Consider the following 18968-nt stretch of genomic DNA (forward strand, 5'->3'; position numbering starts at 1 on the left):
TGGAGTCATAGACTCAGGAGTCATTGACTCCCGAGTCAATAAACGGTTCCTGGTAGTCTTAGACCCTTTCCCGAGTACCATGAATACGGGGTTCCCGGTAGTCTTAGACCCTTTCCGGCCACGGGTCGTTTTTTTTTGTAACCTTTCCCGGTTGCCTTCTTCAATGCCATCCCCGCCGCGGTACCAACGGCTCCTAACGCCGCCGCCTTAGCCACTGCTGGGGCCGCCGCGGCAATCAATGCCGGAATCGCAGCTAACAGCGGAAATATCCCACCGGTCTTTTCCATGTTTTTAATTGCTGCGGCTGAAAAATCTATTTGAACACCTTTTTTATTCTTAATCGCGTCATTGAAATGTTTTATTTGACGCGCCGTCAACGATATCTTATGATTACCACCCGCCATCTGCGACGGCTTCAGCGTTATTGTGGTCCCGCATTGTTTAGCCGACTTTGATCGTAATTTCTTGACTTGACCATCAGTCAACTCTACACTGACGACACTATACGACATTTTATTGTAAACGCGTTTATGTTTCAATTACATGTTTTCCACTGGCGCATCAACGATTCTCATTCGTCCACCAACGCCTTCCAACAGCATTGATTTATCGCTGAGAATGACAGCAACCGCTCTATAATTAACACCAGCCGGGGCTATACGAGCTCGGAAGTGTATATCAACGACGGATTGTCTCGTTAAATCAAGATGTTCCAGCGAAAAATAATAAATCGGATACAGGTTTTTAAAATCAAGTTGTGATATTTGCAAACCGGTGTCGACGTTTTGATCACGACCCATATATGACAGCAATCGATGATACACACGTGCGACATGGTTGTCACCGTAATTAAGCTGTATATCCTCGGATGGTTCCTGTTGTCCGTTTATTCTCAGCGAAACCTCCATGACTCCTAATCGATCAAATATCATATGGCTGCGTTCTTGATTACCCAATCGTTCCCTATTCTGTAGCGCTATGAATATATGACGCGGGGCTGAAACACCCTGTTTTGATGCTAGGTGCCATGTAAACGTATCGGCGACGTTATCCTCTTTAGCATCAGTTGTTACCGCTAGCCAACTCAACAGCGATTTCCCTCCCTGTTCCATAAATGCTAACAATCGTGCTTCCGTGGTAACTGATGGAGTCAGCACCGGCATCCACAATGCCATTTTAGTTAAAATGACTTTACCGGCAGCGACGCCAGCAGCATGCCATATTGCATTGTTATCATCGCCCCTTCGCGTCAGCGCGATTGTATGCTTAGCCCCATAGACAACTTTTCTAACATTTCTGCAGAATCCAAATATGTGATGGAGTGGAATCGCGCATGAAAACTTTCGGCGTGGTCCTTGCAACATTCCTACTCGTGCTGCGAATCCTAGATTGTAATCATTGTTGGTGCTTTTTATAATATTGAAATTAGCGCCTGGTTTTGCTCTGCGATCTGGATTGGTTGCTTCAACCTGGTCAACTGCGGTATCTCTTTCCACCAGCACGTTGATGTACTGAATATGGTCAGCGTTATTGGTGGTGTCCTTCGCAAACATCATAGATGGGCCCGCCGATCTTGTATAATCATCCGAGTATCTCGCCAACCCAATTATCGTCGTTGCAACATCAACCTCGCGTTCTATTGATTCAATTTCTCGCCCGTCAATAAGATATCTGGCGCTCTCAAATAACGCCATGATACCGTTGTTGACGAAGCCAACTCGAACACGATGGTCATCTGCGTATGGTGCATTATCGGCGGCATTTGTCACGAGTTCTCCCTCGATTTCGATAAACGCTTCACACGGCAGAAAGTATTTACTGGTATCTTGGACTTGAAGTTCAATTCGCGATCGTAGGTCGGGTTGCGCTGCATAATAAGAATAATATTGATAATCACGGACAGAATCATCCCTGCGCACTGGGGCGTCCATATCAAACGCGGGGTCAGCGGTTCGCGCAAACATTCTATTATTTATCATGTTGATGTTTTCAATTGCGATTTTTTCGTCGTAGACCACTTCCCGCTATCGCGTTCATGAGCGCGTTGGTTGCCGCATCGGCGGATGGCGAAGTCGCCAACGACGGAGTCGCCGCCAACGACTGAGTCGTCGCCAACGACTCTAATTTTTCTTCCACAGCGTTATTTATTACTTTACTGACATTTGCAGGCATCACTGTCGTTGATGGCATCTGTTTTTTTCTTGAAAATCTCTTGGATTTCACCAACGACATTAGTTTGTTCCGCGCGGCTGAAAGCGCCTTTCCGGCAACATCTCCAATAGCGCTGATTCCCTTATCACGAATAACATCAATAGCCTTCATTCCTAATTGTTTGGCTAACGGCGCTACTTTTGGAGCCATTCTTGTAAATAACCCCGCAATGGTGCTACCGAGACCATCTCCATAGTACGCGCGGTAAACAGGCAATCGCGAGTTTACCACGTAGACGAGTACTGGTTTATCATGGTTGTAGTGTATGATCATCCTTATTAAAAACACCAGTTTTCCAATTAGTGATTGACCCCCTCCCCACCGCCGTGTGGAAAACCGGAATAAATTTTATCAAAATTTCCTTGGGTTTTTGCCCTCGATAAAAATCCGGTTTTTTTCTGGTTTTTTCTTGATTTCTAGTCATTTTTGGTCGTTTTTTGTTGCCTATAGTCGTTTTTTTCTCGATTTTTCAGAAAAACATCGATTTTCTCTAAATGATTTCCTTGGGTTTTTGCCCTCAAAAAATGGCCAAAAACAGTCAAAAAACGGTCAAAAACAGTCAAAAAATGGCCAAAAACAGTCAAAAAATGGCCAAAAACAGTCAAAAAACGGTCAAAAAATTAACAAAAACGATAATTTTATAATTTTATAATTTTTTTAATCATCCACGAGCTCGTCTATGAGCGTTCGATATGCATTAATGTCCATAATACCGCCTGTAAATAACCGCTTGCAAATATCAGCGGCCTCATTGATTATTTCCGTAGAGTTATTTCCGGCTCGTTTTCCTCCGATTAGTACTTCCAGCCGTGATATATCACTGAGAACACTATTAGGACAGGTAACGCCGTAGGATTCTTTACCAACAGAGTATCCTTTTCCTTTTTTTGGTGTTATACTCTTAACTTCCTTGTGGAATGCGTCGTAATCGGATTTACTACGATGTGGTAATGCATCTTTATGTTTACTTGCTAAATACACTATTCTTGCCCAGTCCTTTAACGACTTTATATTTTTCTCGTAACCGCTATTGATATGCTTCTTATCTCGTATGTTCTTAGCAAAATTGTTGGCAGTAAAATTAATTAATTCTTCCCTGTTGCTGAAGTCTCTAATTTGATCTATTGTGCTCTTCTTGAGTACAATACGGGGTATATTCCCTTCTTTTTCTTCCGGTATTTCTTCTTCCGGTATTTCTTCTTCTGGTATTTCTTCTTCTGGTTCTTTCGCAGTAGCGCCTAGTTCTTCCTCGTCGGCCATTGTAACATAAGGTTCTTGTGGTTCGGTTATAGCGAGTGGTGGTGGCCTCCGTGTTGTAGCAGCCGCTATTTTTGCAGGGAGTGTTTCTAAAGACCTTTTTGTTTGTTTTGTCTCTGCCGCTATCTTTTCAAGCGCACCAAGAACGGGTACAGTTACCGCCGTAACATCCTTAGTCGCTTTAGTTACCGGGGCAAATAACTGTTCACTTCCAACAGCAAAATCAGTTTGCATTTGTTGTCGCGTTTGAAGTTTCTCTCTCACTCTGTCTCGTAACGGTATAAACTTTCTAAGCGCTGCTAGTCGCTCTCTGGCTAGCCGAGTAGTAAGTGATTCACCTACCATTATTGTAAATTGATCCACAATTTTCTAATTTTCCGCCGAGTGTACCATCGGGGGCTCCACGGAGTTTTCGTCTATAATCCTTCTAATGTTTTTGATCTTACTAGAAATCTCCCGGCGTCGTTCATAAACACGTCCGAGTTTTTTTCGTATTATTTCAACGGCAGTAAATAGTCCAATGAATGCATTTGCGTCATTGTGGTACAGGTTCTCATTAATCGTATGTTGTAATCGTTTTATAAAAAAATACTCGCGGGCCAGGGTAAAACGCCCCCGTTTCGACTGTTCGTTAATAATCTCATAATCGGATAATATTTTTTCACTGTCGAGACCATCAGATAATTCAATTCCTTGATTTTTTAATTTTGAAATCTCGGCTAATATATTATTGATGTCTTCGATATTCATTATTCTTATAAAACATCTTATTTCTAATATCAAAAATTTTAATAAAATTATTGGGGGTCATTTTTGACCCCGTTTTTTGTATGGACAGTACAATGCCGTAGATCTCCACTCGAGTGTTGTGGCAGATTGCAGGCATACATGGACAGTACAATGCCGTAGATCTCCACTCGAGTGTTGTGGCAGATTACAGGCATATACATATACTTAATTAAGGACATTCATATCTTGGAACCCCAAAGCATACATCTCCGAGAGGGAGGCCTAGGGTGACAAACGTCATCGTAGACCGCCCAGAAGATATGCTTGGGGGACATCACTACATGTACTTAATTAAGGATGAATATATTTACAATGAAATGATTGATGGATGATGGGACGGCACAAGACAGCACAAACATAAAACGGCGGGGCGGAACTCTACGGCCAATTCAACCAATCAAAAGCAACCCAATTAAATTAACCCGGTTGCATGATTGTGAACAAAAGACAACCACACGCCCGGGTCAAGAGCGTGGGTTAGTTTTGATTAGTTGAATTGACTTTCAAAAGCCCCAGGCTTATAACGAGTCATCTTATATATAAAGTGACTAATACAGCGGCGTCAGTCACAAGGTGTGTGTTAATTTGAATTCCCTTGAATCGTTAAATCCTTAAATACTTATTAATGGTGTTTCACGGCATTTAAATGGAACCAAATACTCAAATAAAACATTAAAAAAAAGAATACAGCTGTTAGATAACAGCGTGTATTTCATTAGTTTTCATCGTAAAATGATTAATTAATCGCAACATTAATTGGACTTCAAGGGACGTAACTCTTGTCATGCGACGCTATCACAAAACGAGTTATCTCCCTTTGATGTTATATATGAAAATCGAATTCTGTGACCCGTCTTTTTTGAGATCGCTGTTTGATATACTCGTTCTGCAACAAATTGTATTGAAGCTCTACAAATATCGAAATATTTTCCTGCCTCATTCATCGACTGAAATATTTTTTCCTCGTGAGTTGTTGTATCAAATGATTTTACGCTTTTTGCTTTTTTTGAGCATTTACCAGTTTGGCCTTTTTTACTATTTTCACTCTGAGAGATGGCTTGCAGATTACACAGTCTGTTATTTTGAGGACATCCATCAATATGATCAATAACGAGACGATCTTTGATCAATCCGTGGAAACATTCATAGATGATTCTGTGACAGAGATATTTTTTCCCTCCAGCAGTAAACATCAAATATCCGTGATTGTTTTTCCATCCAACCGGCTTCTTCAGTCTACGATTTCTAACAATGCCGTCGCGAGATGCCTCGTAATTGACGAGCAGGGGATGCGGCTGAAATTCTTGGTCCATTTGTATAATAATACTACTTGTCTAATTTATTATTTGGTTTAATTATGAATCTTTCAACGTAGTCTTGGGGGGTTTTGATGACGAAGTCGGCGGTGGGGTTGATGACGGCGTTTTTTATTCGTTTATCGTAATAGCGTTTTAGTTCCCTGTATCGCTTTCCGCCACAATTGATACACAACTGTGATTTTCCTCTTACACCGACGTGGCAAACCAAGCACGGGAGGGGGCCAAGAGAACCATTACGAACGCTTTGTAAATGATACCCGCAGAATTCACCTCTACATGATTTATTGCACGGGGTTGTCGACCCAATCATCAACCATTTGCATTTATTCATTATACTATATTCTTTCATTTAAATACTTGTTTTAATTATATGGATGAGTTTGAGAGATTAGCAGTAATTAAGCCCTGGAAAAATATTAAGTTCAATCTCGATAGAGTCCTCAAGGACACACCAAAAGCGTTAATAAACGATAAAACCCTGTTGAGTAAAATACGCGATTGTATCAATGAATTCAAGCGTGATGGCGCATCTCATAGTTGGTCAACATTTCGAATTGATGGCATTGTTGATGCTACCATGAACGACAACCGCGCAGCAACGATAATATCACAACTTGACGGTAAAAGGTATTTCTTCAGAGTAAAATTCATTGTCCGGGTGGAATCAGGCGATTGGATCATGCGTGATAAATTTGAACCAGTTCTCAGCGACAAGAAAACAGTCACTGTCAGCCGCGACTCCAAGCCGGGGTTGTTAACCGGAATTGACAAACCATACTATGAACGAGCGTATCCTGAAACAGCAGTTGTTTATGGAATATACCCGTTAAATAAGAAACCTGATATCGGAAAACTGAAACCGATGAAACAGTCAACTGGGATAAATTGTGTAGCAGAACGAATAATAGAGCATTTTACAAATGCATGTCGAGGAAACAAATTGACTGATTTACGACGTAGCAAAATCAACCAGTGGGAACTAACCGTAAAAGAGCGTGGAGCAACCATCAGCGACATAGCGAGATTAGAAACATCGCTGAGATTTCCAATAACCGTTACAACGATAACCGGTGAAGTATTATACGAATCGAAGTATAAATCGAAGGGAGCCCCAATCAAAATTATTGATCATAACGAACACGCATGGACGCCCGTGATCACAATATTTCCACGGGATAGAACAGTAAAGTATATACCCGAAGAATTCCTGGGAGAACAATTCTCCAAGGACGGTTTTCTCGCGGAGAGGAAACTATTTGATGCTATTGCCTACTTGTGTAAAAACGACCCTGTATCAGTGTGGTTACTTCGCAGCGCTGAAAACGATGCGGATACCTTTGATCAGTTTGTAAGACCAAACGGCGAATTATATCGCACTGAAGCATTTCACAACAGGATGAAAAAAACCGCCATAGAATTTGAGGAGCATGATGAACAACTGCTAACAAATTGTTTTACGATTCCATCGGTTGTAGCTCATGTTGCAGCAAGGAAAAATGCGTGGAGACCAACGCGCAAGGAATTTCTGCCGGATGTACAATCCAGTTGTTTGGAGTATTATCACGGTGGATTATGGAACACTGAATACAACCGCGACGCTATGATCTCGGTTGATATGGTTGCCTGTTATCCAGCGAGTTTTCTCGGGTATGGATCCGCCGCTGAGTATTTCAAACGATTTGGACACCCCAGACATGAAATGACTCGTGTTGCTATTAATGGACCACTGCCTGATTTTGATTTAACCGGATTCGCTCGCATAGTATCATTTGAATTCGCGGAAGGACTCCATCGCTGTTGCTATATTTGGATCGGTAGACACATGGCTGAAAAGAAGTGGCTGCCAATAGCGCTGCTACGGTATATGATTGATTGTAGCATGCTAGTTTCGTTGATTGTCAGTGACGCGATTATATCATACCGGGCACAGACTGAAGTCTGGTTACCAGAACCGGAGCGTCTAGATAGCATAATTGACGAGTCCAGAAAAAACATTGATGCCGACGAGGAATATATCATCGAATGGTCCAGGAGGATATTTAACCAACGAAACCGCGAGGCAAAAGATCTCGGTAGAAGAATAATCGGTAAGTTCACACAAGGTGGAAAAAACCACGACTACAAACGATATTGCTCACGGCTGATTATAGATGACGCAGAATATGATTTCGTAATCAAGGACGCAGTGGCAAAAAATAGATACGTGAACTGCAAAACAGCTTTCTTGTCCAATGGAACGAGGTTGGGTACAGTTGTTACCTACAGCGATGGAGACAGCCCGGCGTATCCACATTTGAGGGCGTCTATGCTGGGTTATGCCGCTATCAATTTATTCTCGATGATAAATAGATTCCCCGATACCGCGGTTAGAGTAGCCGTTGATTCGTTTTATGTTGACGTAGCGTATAAGGGAAACGTAGCCGAGTTTACTAGTCCGGACGAGAGTTGGGGTACATGGAGAATTAAAAATGAAATACGACGCGATTATTCCCCGTCAGCAGATGTCACCGTTGAAAACAACTACTTACGCGGTGATAAATTGTCAGAATGGTCTAATGCACCATCGTGTTCTGATCCAATTTGTAGACACAAGACGGTTTATTTAAGCGGCTGTGGCGGGTCAGGAAAGACGACTCGGGCAATTGAATTATTTCGAACGCGGGCAAGTATAATCGTGCTTACACCGACCCATAGACTAGCGCGAGAGATAAAACAACGAAATGTTGACGCCGTTACTTATCACAGCTTTTTTCGATACAGCGGCGGTGAGTGGACTCCTGATCGAATGGGTGAAAAATTTATTCCCGACATTATCATCTGGGATGAGATATGTACTGTTTCGTTAGATACTTTACAAATGTTTCTTGAGTGGTTGCTGCGCGCGAATACAGCGGTAATCATGTGTGGGGATCATGGCCAACCACCACCATTTGTCGGCGAGGGTCCACATGATTGGTTGAGCGGGTTCGTGGACTATTATGAAGAAACCGATACTGATTACCGAGCACTTGATGAACAACTGCGCGAGGTTAAAAAACTAATCAGATTACAGCCGGATAGAGTTCAGTGTGAAATAATCCGCGAGGTAATTCCGGAAACGCCGTTGAATGAATTCTGGGAAACATGGAGACCAAACGATTTGATTGTAGCGAGTAGAAAGATAGTCAGAGACACACTTCAGCGGAAGTTGTTTACGTTGCATAAGGAAAAGTTTCCAACGCGTCCAGTGCCATTATGTTATAGACCCGCGGACACACGGCGGCAGAACATTGAAGTTGAAATTCCAGGCCGGACAGAAAAACAAATTCTCGTGCTGAATGATATCGTGCTCGTTGATATCGGTGTCGTCGAGGACGCGCTACGTGCTGATAAATCCCCGTGGACGCTAGGATACGCAACGACAATACATTCCTCGCAGGGACTAACCATCACGGACACAGTTGTTTGGATAGTTGATAATCGCATCGAATGGTCGAATCTAGTCTATCTTGCAGTGTCCCGAGTACGGAGAATAAATCAGCTTCGAAGAATTGTTGTTGACGAAGTCAGTGACGGAGTCACCAACGACAACGACATTATCGATGCAAGCGTCATTAATAGAAAACTCTCGGGTTACCGCCAACAGGATAAAAAAAAACAGCGGCGTTTTGATATTGATGCCGAATTAATAATCTCGCTACGACAACAACAGAATAATCACTGCGCGAGTTGCAATTGTATAATGAGTTGGCGTTATTCGGATAAAGACACTCGCCAATTTACCGTAGATAGGATCGATAACAGTCTCGGTCATGTCAAAAACAATGTGAGGTTGACCTGTCTTGAGTGCAATAGACGCAACGGCGCTAGTTAAGACCACGTGGGGGCAATTGAGTATCGTTAGGTATCACTTGTAGTTGCTCGCGTGTAAATCCGCGCTGAGGAGCAGTTGAATCCAGTCTATAGATCGGTGGTCTACCAGTTGATCGTGTTATCGTTGATATGTTATGTGTGGTAACACTCCAAATAGGATCGGTAGCCCTTTTTTTACCGCCTTCAAGCTCTCCTGGTTCATATAGATATCTAACAGTGACATCGCCAAGAATCGGCTTGGAAACGCTATTTATTTTTGATTTTCCGGGTATATACTCGTATTTAATCGCGTCGCTGGGCTTCATGTTGATTGCTCGGGTAATCTCGTTATTTAACGCTGCAATTACGCCTGGCAACCTTTTAACCCATTCACGAGATCGTTTTTCTTGGATGAATTCCTTCGCGTATTGATATCCAAATAACCGTTCAGCGAGAGTCCGATTGAATCGTTCAACAATTGCCTGATCACGATGTAGCGCAGTATGACCTCGTCGTATCGCGACGCTATGATGTTTCAGCGTTGATAAAACAGCGCCGCGAAATTCACTACCGGGATCAACTTGTAATAGATTTGGCCAGCGCAGAGGACCTCTTCGATAAATTCTTTCAAACGCAGCGGCTACTTCAGTTGCTGACTTTGTTTTTAACGGCTCCGCTTGTTTGTATCGACTCGCAACATCAACTACGGTTAGCGCGTATTTGTAACCGTTGTCATGAGGCAAAAATAGTATATCAGCCTGATGAACTTCATTAGGTACGCTGACATCAAAGCGCGAGAAGTTGATTTGTTTAGGCGGTGGTAGATAGATTTGCCATATAGCCTGTTTGGATAACCAATTAGCCGCAGTGGTCTTTGTTACCTTTGCAGCGCTTGCAAGCTTACCAATTGCGGCCTTCCCCTTCCAGTATCCTCTCGGAGAATAATAGATGGATTCCATGTTGTTATTATAAACGCTAGCGTTTTCAATTACCAGCGCGAGAAGCTCCGCTTCCAATCATTAATTTACCTTTCATAGCCGATTTTACCAACCATGAGGCCAATTTTTCTTTGACGGATTTATCAGGAATAGCATTTAACGCGTGAATTAATTTTACATCCGCGATATGACGCTGTTGCAGATCGCTACTTTTGTAAGCAACATCATGAGCATGACACGCCTTATCGATAGCGTTTATTGGATACTCACCGGGTTTGGGCTGATTTTGATCATCGAGTCTGATATCTAATCGTGTTCCGGGGCCACAGTAGTTATATCCTGGGAGGTGTTTTTCTCCTGGATACTTTGCCCACGGGGTTCCGGGGAGTTTTGATAACTTGGCTGCGATGTCACCTCCTCGCTTTTTTTTAAAACATCCCCGGGTCTAATAGAAATAAATCTAAATTTCTTTGTACCGCATTGTACACACTTGCCAGTAAGCGCCGATCTGTTATTTCTTGTTGTAACGGTTGTCATATCATTTGTGCCAGTACGTACTCTACACTTCACACAATATAGATCCATAATTTATGTATAGAGATATGAATATAATTGATTTTTCGGCGACTAAAACAAGAGAACCAGTTAAGCATGTTGCAGCGTTACCAAACTCGATCCGGATGATTATCATCGGACCATCTGGATCCGGCAAGACGCAATTGTTACTCAATTTAATAATGAGATGGATGAAGTGGGATAAGTTGTATTTGGTTGCTCCTAGCGTAGATGATCAACGATGCTACGAGGTGTTGAAAGATTTCAACGAGAATGCATCAGCGATCGCTAAAAAAAATGTTATTGAGTTTATTACGGATATCAATGATGCACCGGGTATTGATGATATTGATGGCGACGTTAACAATCTAGTCGTGTACGATGATGTTATGTTAGACAATCAAAAAAACCCAGCTAGGATATTTTCCAGAGGCAGGCATAAAAACACTGACGTGATATATGTCACTCAACGATACACTCAGATTCCAAAAGTAATTAGAGACAACTGTAATATTCTTGCTGTGTTCAACGGCGTTGATACACACACGCTACGAAATATTTGGCAGACATGGTGCGGCGGTGACATGGACTTTAATGTTTTTCGAAACTTTTTTAGTCATGCTCAGTCGACCCCACATGGATTCGTAACGATAAATTTACATGATCCTCGGACACGATATCGTATCGGACTTGACCAAATATTCGGTTAGTTGTAAATAATTTTCATTGTAAATAACTACTTAGCAGCAGAGGGGGCGATGACATCGACGCGGTCGTCGATGTGCTTACCGGACGCTGACGACGCTGGGGATCGACGCGCAGAAGGTGTTAATTAAACCAAATGACGTCCGGACGATCCCCTCGACGACGACGTCGTTTTTTTTTTACCAGGCGCTGACGACACTAGATCGTTGAGTTGCAGAAAGTAATAATTAAGCAAAATAACGATTGGACAAAATGTCCGATTCGCCCCCTCTGCTGCTGTCTTCGTGTCACTAAAGTCAGGTTCGAAAGGTCGGGTACACAAGGACTTGCCATCGCGACTGACTTCGATTTTCTTCACCTTAAAGTGTTGAAAGTTGAAAGGATTTTTTTGAAGGCTCCGTTGAAGGCTTCATTCTCGACCATACCAAGGATTAAACGCTTGGGTAACTGTCCTTGGAACAGATGATCTGCGATCATCGAATGATGGCTAGCGGGAATGGTGAACCTTTTCACCTCCACCCTTCGTATGGGATACTTGGCGGTCGTTCTGCTCAACGTTTGACTGATGTCGTTTCCCACTTTGGGTAACATTTCCACGCGTCGTACGTAGAGTTTGGCCTCCTCGATTTTGCTTTTAGGATTGGCAGCATCAGTATCAGCCAACAAATGGAAAGCGGCACTGCTACGATTCAGTTTCAAGCGAACATTGACCCCGTTCAGCAAATATTTCTCTTGCAACCACATGTCCAAATGCAAACGATCCATCAGTTCTAAACTCTTTCCATCTAGGATTTTGCTTCGTCTTTCCACAAAGCCGTCAATGTCTTTTTTAATGTGTCAAACTGCTTCGCTTCGTCAGGTTCCCATAGCACACAAGTATTGAGATGAGTATTCTTGGCATCTATTCCGTACGTCAAGAGATTTTCTACGTAGGCACGGTAAGGGTAAGTATCCATGCTGCTGCTGACCAGTTTGTTGTTCAAGTACGAGTCCACTGAGCTGAACAAGGAATGCATGAAATTGTTGACGGGAGCTATATTCTCAGTGTCTTCTACTGCACCATGATCCTTATCTAGAACTTTGACTTTCAAGTACAAGTAACTGCTATTCAGATCGATGTAATCTTCGGGTTGTCCCTTGATTTCAAACTCGATGGGAGCGGAATCGGTCAATGAGGAGACAGGATGAAATTCCACCCATTGGGATTCTTGCATGGTCATCATCGTGGGGGGGGGGGGGCATGGCAAACAGGTCCAGTTCCGTTTTGGAACAGGCGCAAGATTCTCGGTGCATCATTTTTTCTCTGTGTCTCAATAATCGAAAACGTCTAAGTCTCGAACGGTTCTTCTTTTCTTGGCCTTTCTCGCTCTAGACGTGTGAAGTCTGGTGAAAGGGTGTTTTCTTCGTCGTCTCTTTCTGCCTTGTCCTTGCTGAATGCCTGACTCTTTAGCGTGCAGGGCATTTATAGGTTTGTCTCGTTGGCCCAAAAGGTCTTTACCCGTTTGCAGCAAGACATTTTTGCCTGCCCTCATGAAAGCTTGTTTAGGGTTTTGTTTATCGATGATGACATTTTGGAGAAATTCTTTGCCTTGCGTCAGTGCCGCATCTTTCAAGGCGTGCAATCCGCGTGTCACCATCGGTTTCAACACCGGGGCCACCGAACGAAAGGCCGATTTTAACATATCTCCTAACCCGTGTCCTCGCTGTCGAGCAACCCCTCGGTACACTGGATACATGACTTACGAATCGTGAGAGAACCGTTTTCGAAAATGGAGTTTCACCGTGACTTTTCCTTTGGTGAATGGAATATTTTGTCCCAAATCTCCTTTTATAGCAATGTTGACCGTGTCCAAATACGACTTGCTGACAGGCAAATAGTAAGGATGTACAAATTCGCCGTGAACGTTGTAAGTGTTTCCACCTTCCTCGTCAGTGGCCGTGGCAGAATTTACTTTGAAAGGAATGACACGCAGTAACGGCACGGAGGTGTGTCCCACCACGTTGTACTCCACCACATCGGAGTACACGAACATCAGATTCAGTCCTTGGTTCAGTTCTACCGGGTAACGAAAATACCTTGCAAAATGCCCGTTGTTGTCAATGTCTGCGATGTGAATCTTTTTGGTCTGCTTATCCGTGACCATATTGAGGTCTCCACCCAAAATGTCATACAATCCAGGGCAAAATTTAATACGTATACTTCTATCCTCACTTTCAAATTTGATGAGTAGACGGTGAGACTGTTTGTGGTACTCCATGGTGACACGTTTATTTAGTTTGGTCAGAACTTTGTCAAAGGCTGCATAGAATTTGTCAGCGATGGCCTCCACCAGATGTTGACCACTAAAATAATGGCCTGAGTTAAATTTAAAGTGATAAACGTAAAAAGGAGAAGTGTCACTGTTGAGTATTGGGGTCTTGGGAAGTGATTTATGTTGAGAAGTGGTCGTCATGGTTTGCTGCACTGTTGGGTCCAGAATTTCGACGTCAAATGTGTTTTGCGTTTCAGTGATGTTTTTGATTTGTGTTGGCTGAATCATTTCTACCAAAGCCACTTCCCAATGGGCTTCGTGATCTAAGGGGATCTGAGGTAATTTGGCCGTGTAACAGCACAACGTGTTGTGGGGAAACACCTCCATGGAACTGTCACTGGGTAAGGTTAAGTAAAATTGGTTTTGGTGACTCATAATTCCAGAGTTCTGTGGCTGTCCAAGGGCTTACTGGTCGTCAGAGGCGTGTCTCCGCTCAAAATGGGGTTCTGGTTGTGGTTGGAGTGGTGACTGGCACTGGCACTGGACACAAGGTTCCCTTGGTTCCCGTTGGAAGAGAATTTCAGGGAGGGATTGGGAAGCAGGTAACCGATGCAACTGCTCAATAAAATGGTCCACAATTGTTTGTCTCCTTGTTGCAAACTCAAATTGGCAATGGCTGCCCCGATGACACAATACACCACGAAGATTTGGCAGAAAAAGACGATTTGCGTTTTAGGCACACGTTCTACGCACCACACCCACAAGGGTTGTTTATGTAAATCTTGCACAGAAGAACTAGGTGAAGGAGTGGTCGACGTAGCTGCGTCTGTGTGAAAGGGCATGATGGTCACTTCTTTTTATAGTCGATGACTTGCGAAGCGTCGATCCAAGAATCAAAACTGGGTGGATATCCTTTCCAACGTACTTTGACTTCTTTGACACGTCGTTTGCCCACTTTGCGGGTTCTGCGTTCGAGAATGCTTTCGATGTCGTACACGTCGTCTTCTTTTTTGGTGACACGTTGTAACTCGGGCAAATAAAACGTTCCTTTGAGCACTTCTCCGTTCATGTCTTCCAATTTATAGACGGCAGGATGACGGCCATGCACTCGTCCAGTGACACGAAACATTTCGGTCGTCCAGTTAGGTAAGTAACCTTTGTCGAAAGTGCGTTTGGTTTTGCCAATGCGCACCCAATCTCCTACGGCCAAGTCTCCACTTTTCTTGGGAACAGCCCTCGTCGGGGACGTGCCAAACAGGCGCTCAAACACCGACACTTCGTTCTCGGGAGTCACTTCTTGCGGGGCACGTCCGATGCTTCGATGGTAAGATTGGTTGTACGCTTGCACCAGGTGCGGTAAGATGTCGATGTACTTCAGAGTGTGATGATGCGTAAAATATTTCCACATGCGTTCTTTCAAAGTGCGTTGAAAACGTTCCACGATGCTGGCTTTGGTTTCGGGATTCTCGGTGGTAAAAAAATGAATGTCACGTTTCTTTAATTCTTTTTGGAAAGCTTGGTTCAGAAATTCGGTGCCTTTGTCCGTTTGCCATCGAAGAGGGTGACGACCCCTTTGTTTCAACACTCGTTGCAGGGCTCGCACTAACTCGCTGCTGGATTTGGAAGTCAAGGGCACGACCCAGGCAAATTTGGAAAAGACGTCGATGACACAAAACAAATATTTGTAGCCACGATTGTAGCTGGCCAAATGAGAGACATCGGCTAAATCGGCTTGCCATTGATGATCGATGCCTTCCACTCGGGTGCGACTTCTGGCAAACTTGCGTCGAATGGGTTTGTGTAAAGTGTAGGTAGCTTGTTCTTGTAACCATCGTTGCACTTGAGGTAAACGGAGACTTTTCAGTCGCGTTTTGGCAGCACGATACAATTTTTGAACTCCTGCGTAACCTGCAGGATGGGAGGGATCGTAGTAAATGCTGGCTAAGACTTTTTCCATTTTTTCTGTTGGTTGGTGTGTTAATAAGACACCCACTCTTGGAGGATGCTACTCTTTTTCTCTTGGGATATTTTCTTGGATTGCAATGCTTTGCGTGTGCGACCGGCAATAGGTGACGAAGAGGAGGATGTCTGATCGAGGTATATCGGTTCTTGTTTCGCTTCTGTCTTCACTTCTGTCTTCACTTTCTTTTTCTCTTGTGATGAAGAAGGGGTGGCCATCATCTTTTTAATCCATCCAATTCTGGAGGTAGGTGGTGTTGTTAACTTGCATACTTTTTCTGGTGCAGTTTGAAACCCTTCTTCTTCTTCTTCTTCTTCTTTTTCTTCTTCTTCTTCTTCTTCTTCTTCTTCTTCTTCTTCTCCTTTTTCTGTCTTGGTCACTGGTAGTGGTGGTACTGGTACTGGTACAGGTACTGGTGATGGTGCTGTACTTTTCATCAAGGTCTTAAAATCTTTCAGAGTGGGTAGAGCTGTTTCGTCTAAAGCTTTCTTGTGAAAGAGTTGCAGTCGTTGCAAGAGTTGACCGTACTTTTGCGATTTTTCTGTTTCGGACAAATCTTGGCGATCCATCAAGGACTGCAATTCGTGTTGTAACTATGACATCTCGCTCAAATGGGGATTGGGGGGTAAATGCGGGGTGCGTTGTTCTTGCCACCGATGGTATTCCATCCATCGTTTGTAAGGCACTAAAGCTAGTTTTCGTCCTTCCATGGGGTTGTCAGGGGTCGATTCTGAGATCTTGGGACTTCCGAGGGCCTTTTTATCTTGCTCCCACCAGTCCTCCCAACATGGTTCCCAAGACTCCTTTCAGTAAGGGGCCTATCAAGAGAGGTAAAATTCCTCCACGTTGGACAAACATCTCCTTTTTTTGACGAATGGGAATTTTCTTTTGAACCATTTGGCGAAGAACGTGACGATGTTTGCCTAAGCATTGTTTCTGGTGTTTGGACAAAGGGATCGTGCCTTTCAAGACGTTCAAACAACATTCGCACACGGTATCGATGACCTCTTTGGAGGCCGATTGAATGAGTGTTTTTTCGTAGGGGTGGAGAAGCTTTGGACAGGACAGATAACATGTCCCCATGTTTGACTAAACGTGGTGGTAGTCCTTTCCTTTTCTTTCCTTGGGGTTTTCTGGAGGGTGACATCTTTGAGTCTTCAGGAGCACCAAAAAAACACTCATACCCTACATGGTCACACACCTTTTTTATACTGGAACGCGTCGCCACTGATTGTCTTTACGTCGTATCAATTTGAGGACAGGCATGACACGTCGTGCAGGGGTACGTAACGGACTAAATCGAGCCAGTTCTTGCTTGGACAAATCCAGTAAACTTTGTAACATGCCCGAACTTTCTTGAACTTTGATTTTGGGAGAAGGTACTTTGTGAGCAGCAGCCACTGCCACTAAATTGGAGGGTCCTGCCACTGGGGAAGTAATTTTTGGGGTCATCAACGGAGAAGTTCTTGGTGTGATCAACGTCTCCAAGTACTCTTCAGTTCTTGGTGTCATCAACGGAGAAGTGGATGAAATTGAGGCTGCCGGAGATGCGGTCACCGCCGTGGCAGGTCGTGGTTTGCGAGTGTAAAGTTGCGTCCTGGCCGAAGTGCCTCTCTTGCGACTAGTTTTCCTCTGTGGACTTTTCTTTTTCTGGGGACTTTTTCTCTGTTTCTTTTTTGTGGGGGCTTCTTTTCTTTTTCTGGGGTGGTGTCTGGTCAGAGGAGGGTCCCGCCACTGGAGAAATTCTTCTTGGGAACCTGGTCTTTTTCTTCTTCTTGGGGCTTCGTTGGACTTTTTTCTTGGGGAGAAGTTTGGGGGCATTAGGATCCCATCTTAAGAGAGAGCGAATAATGACCCCTCCTAGAGTACTGCTCCCTCCAGGTTTCAAAATGTTTTGTTTTTTGGTTTGAGTGTCGATGCGGGGATCGGCCAGTTGGACCAAAGCGACTTTGTTTCGATCGAAAAAGCGTTTGGTTTGATGAGGAATCTGAATGATTCCTTGGAGTAATTGACGTGCCGTCACCGTGAACCATCGTAAGACTTCTTTGAGACTAGCTTCTAAGACACGAGCTCGTGTTTGTGGATTTTTATCTCGACTGATGCCATACAAGGCACGAATCAATTTGACGGGAAGATGCGACTGAAGGGATGTCATGTTGACGCTGTGTGAGACAGACGAAAAGGGTCTGAGGTTTTTATAGATTTTTTTTTGTGGAGTGAAATTAAGTCGAGGACGGAGACGTGTACAGGACAGGCCCTCCGTCTTGGCACCAGTGGTGAAACAAGTGGGTACGAAATCGCAAATCATCGGGGGTCGTAGGTTTCAAATCGACGAGTAAATAGGCGTGTGGCGTTTGAGTGGCATCGTCGTACTCCTGAGTCAGCCAAGGCGTTCCTAACTGTTTGGCTAAGACTTGCACTTGCGATTTATCTTGAGGGCTTTCAAACAAGACCACGTAATGCGCATTGAGACTGATGGTGCGATGGGCTTTACTTTGTTGAAACAAATTTTGGGTGATGTAAACGACACTGGCATTACGGTGATGCCCTTTGCGCGTGAACCACAGTTTAATTTCTTCTTCGTCTTCTCCTAACATGTCGTCAAAAATGACCAAATGGGTTAGACGGGAGTCAGCGACGATGCCGTCGTCTTCTTTAGGAATGCCTTCCACAAACACGATGGAATCGCCTTGACTTTCTCGCAAGAGGCTGTACGCCGATTGCCACTCTTTGTAACACCACACGATCCGTTGAGGGGGCCGATCGATCAAATGATGTTTATGTTCGATCAAACGTTTGACGAATTCGGTTTTGCCTGAACCGCTAGGTCCAGCAATGAGCATGTTAAAGGGATGGCGAAGATACAAAGCCTCCCAACTGGCACGATCTAAGTGTTCGTCAATGACTTTGACAGTAGAGGAAGAGGGAGCAGAGACAGCAGAGGTAGCCATAGTGTGAGAAATGTCACTTGTGACACGAAAACAAATAAGACAAGAGTTTATATACTTTTTTTCAGAACACGTTTATTGAATGTTTCAAACATGAATACGAAAGACAAAAATACATAAAAGCCAAAGGCTTAAGTAGAAGGATAAAAGGCACATGATAACCATTAACGTGGAATAAACACAAGTGTCTGTACAACAACATG

This window comes from Sinohyriopsis cumingii, chromosome 2, assembly GCF_028554795.1.
Source record: "Sinohyriopsis cumingii isolate HCF-2022 chromosome 2, ASM2855479v2, whole genome shotgun sequence".
NCBI classification, from domain to species: domain Eukaryota; kingdom Metazoa; phylum Mollusca; class Bivalvia; order Unionida; family Unionidae; genus Sinohyriopsis; species Sinohyriopsis cumingii.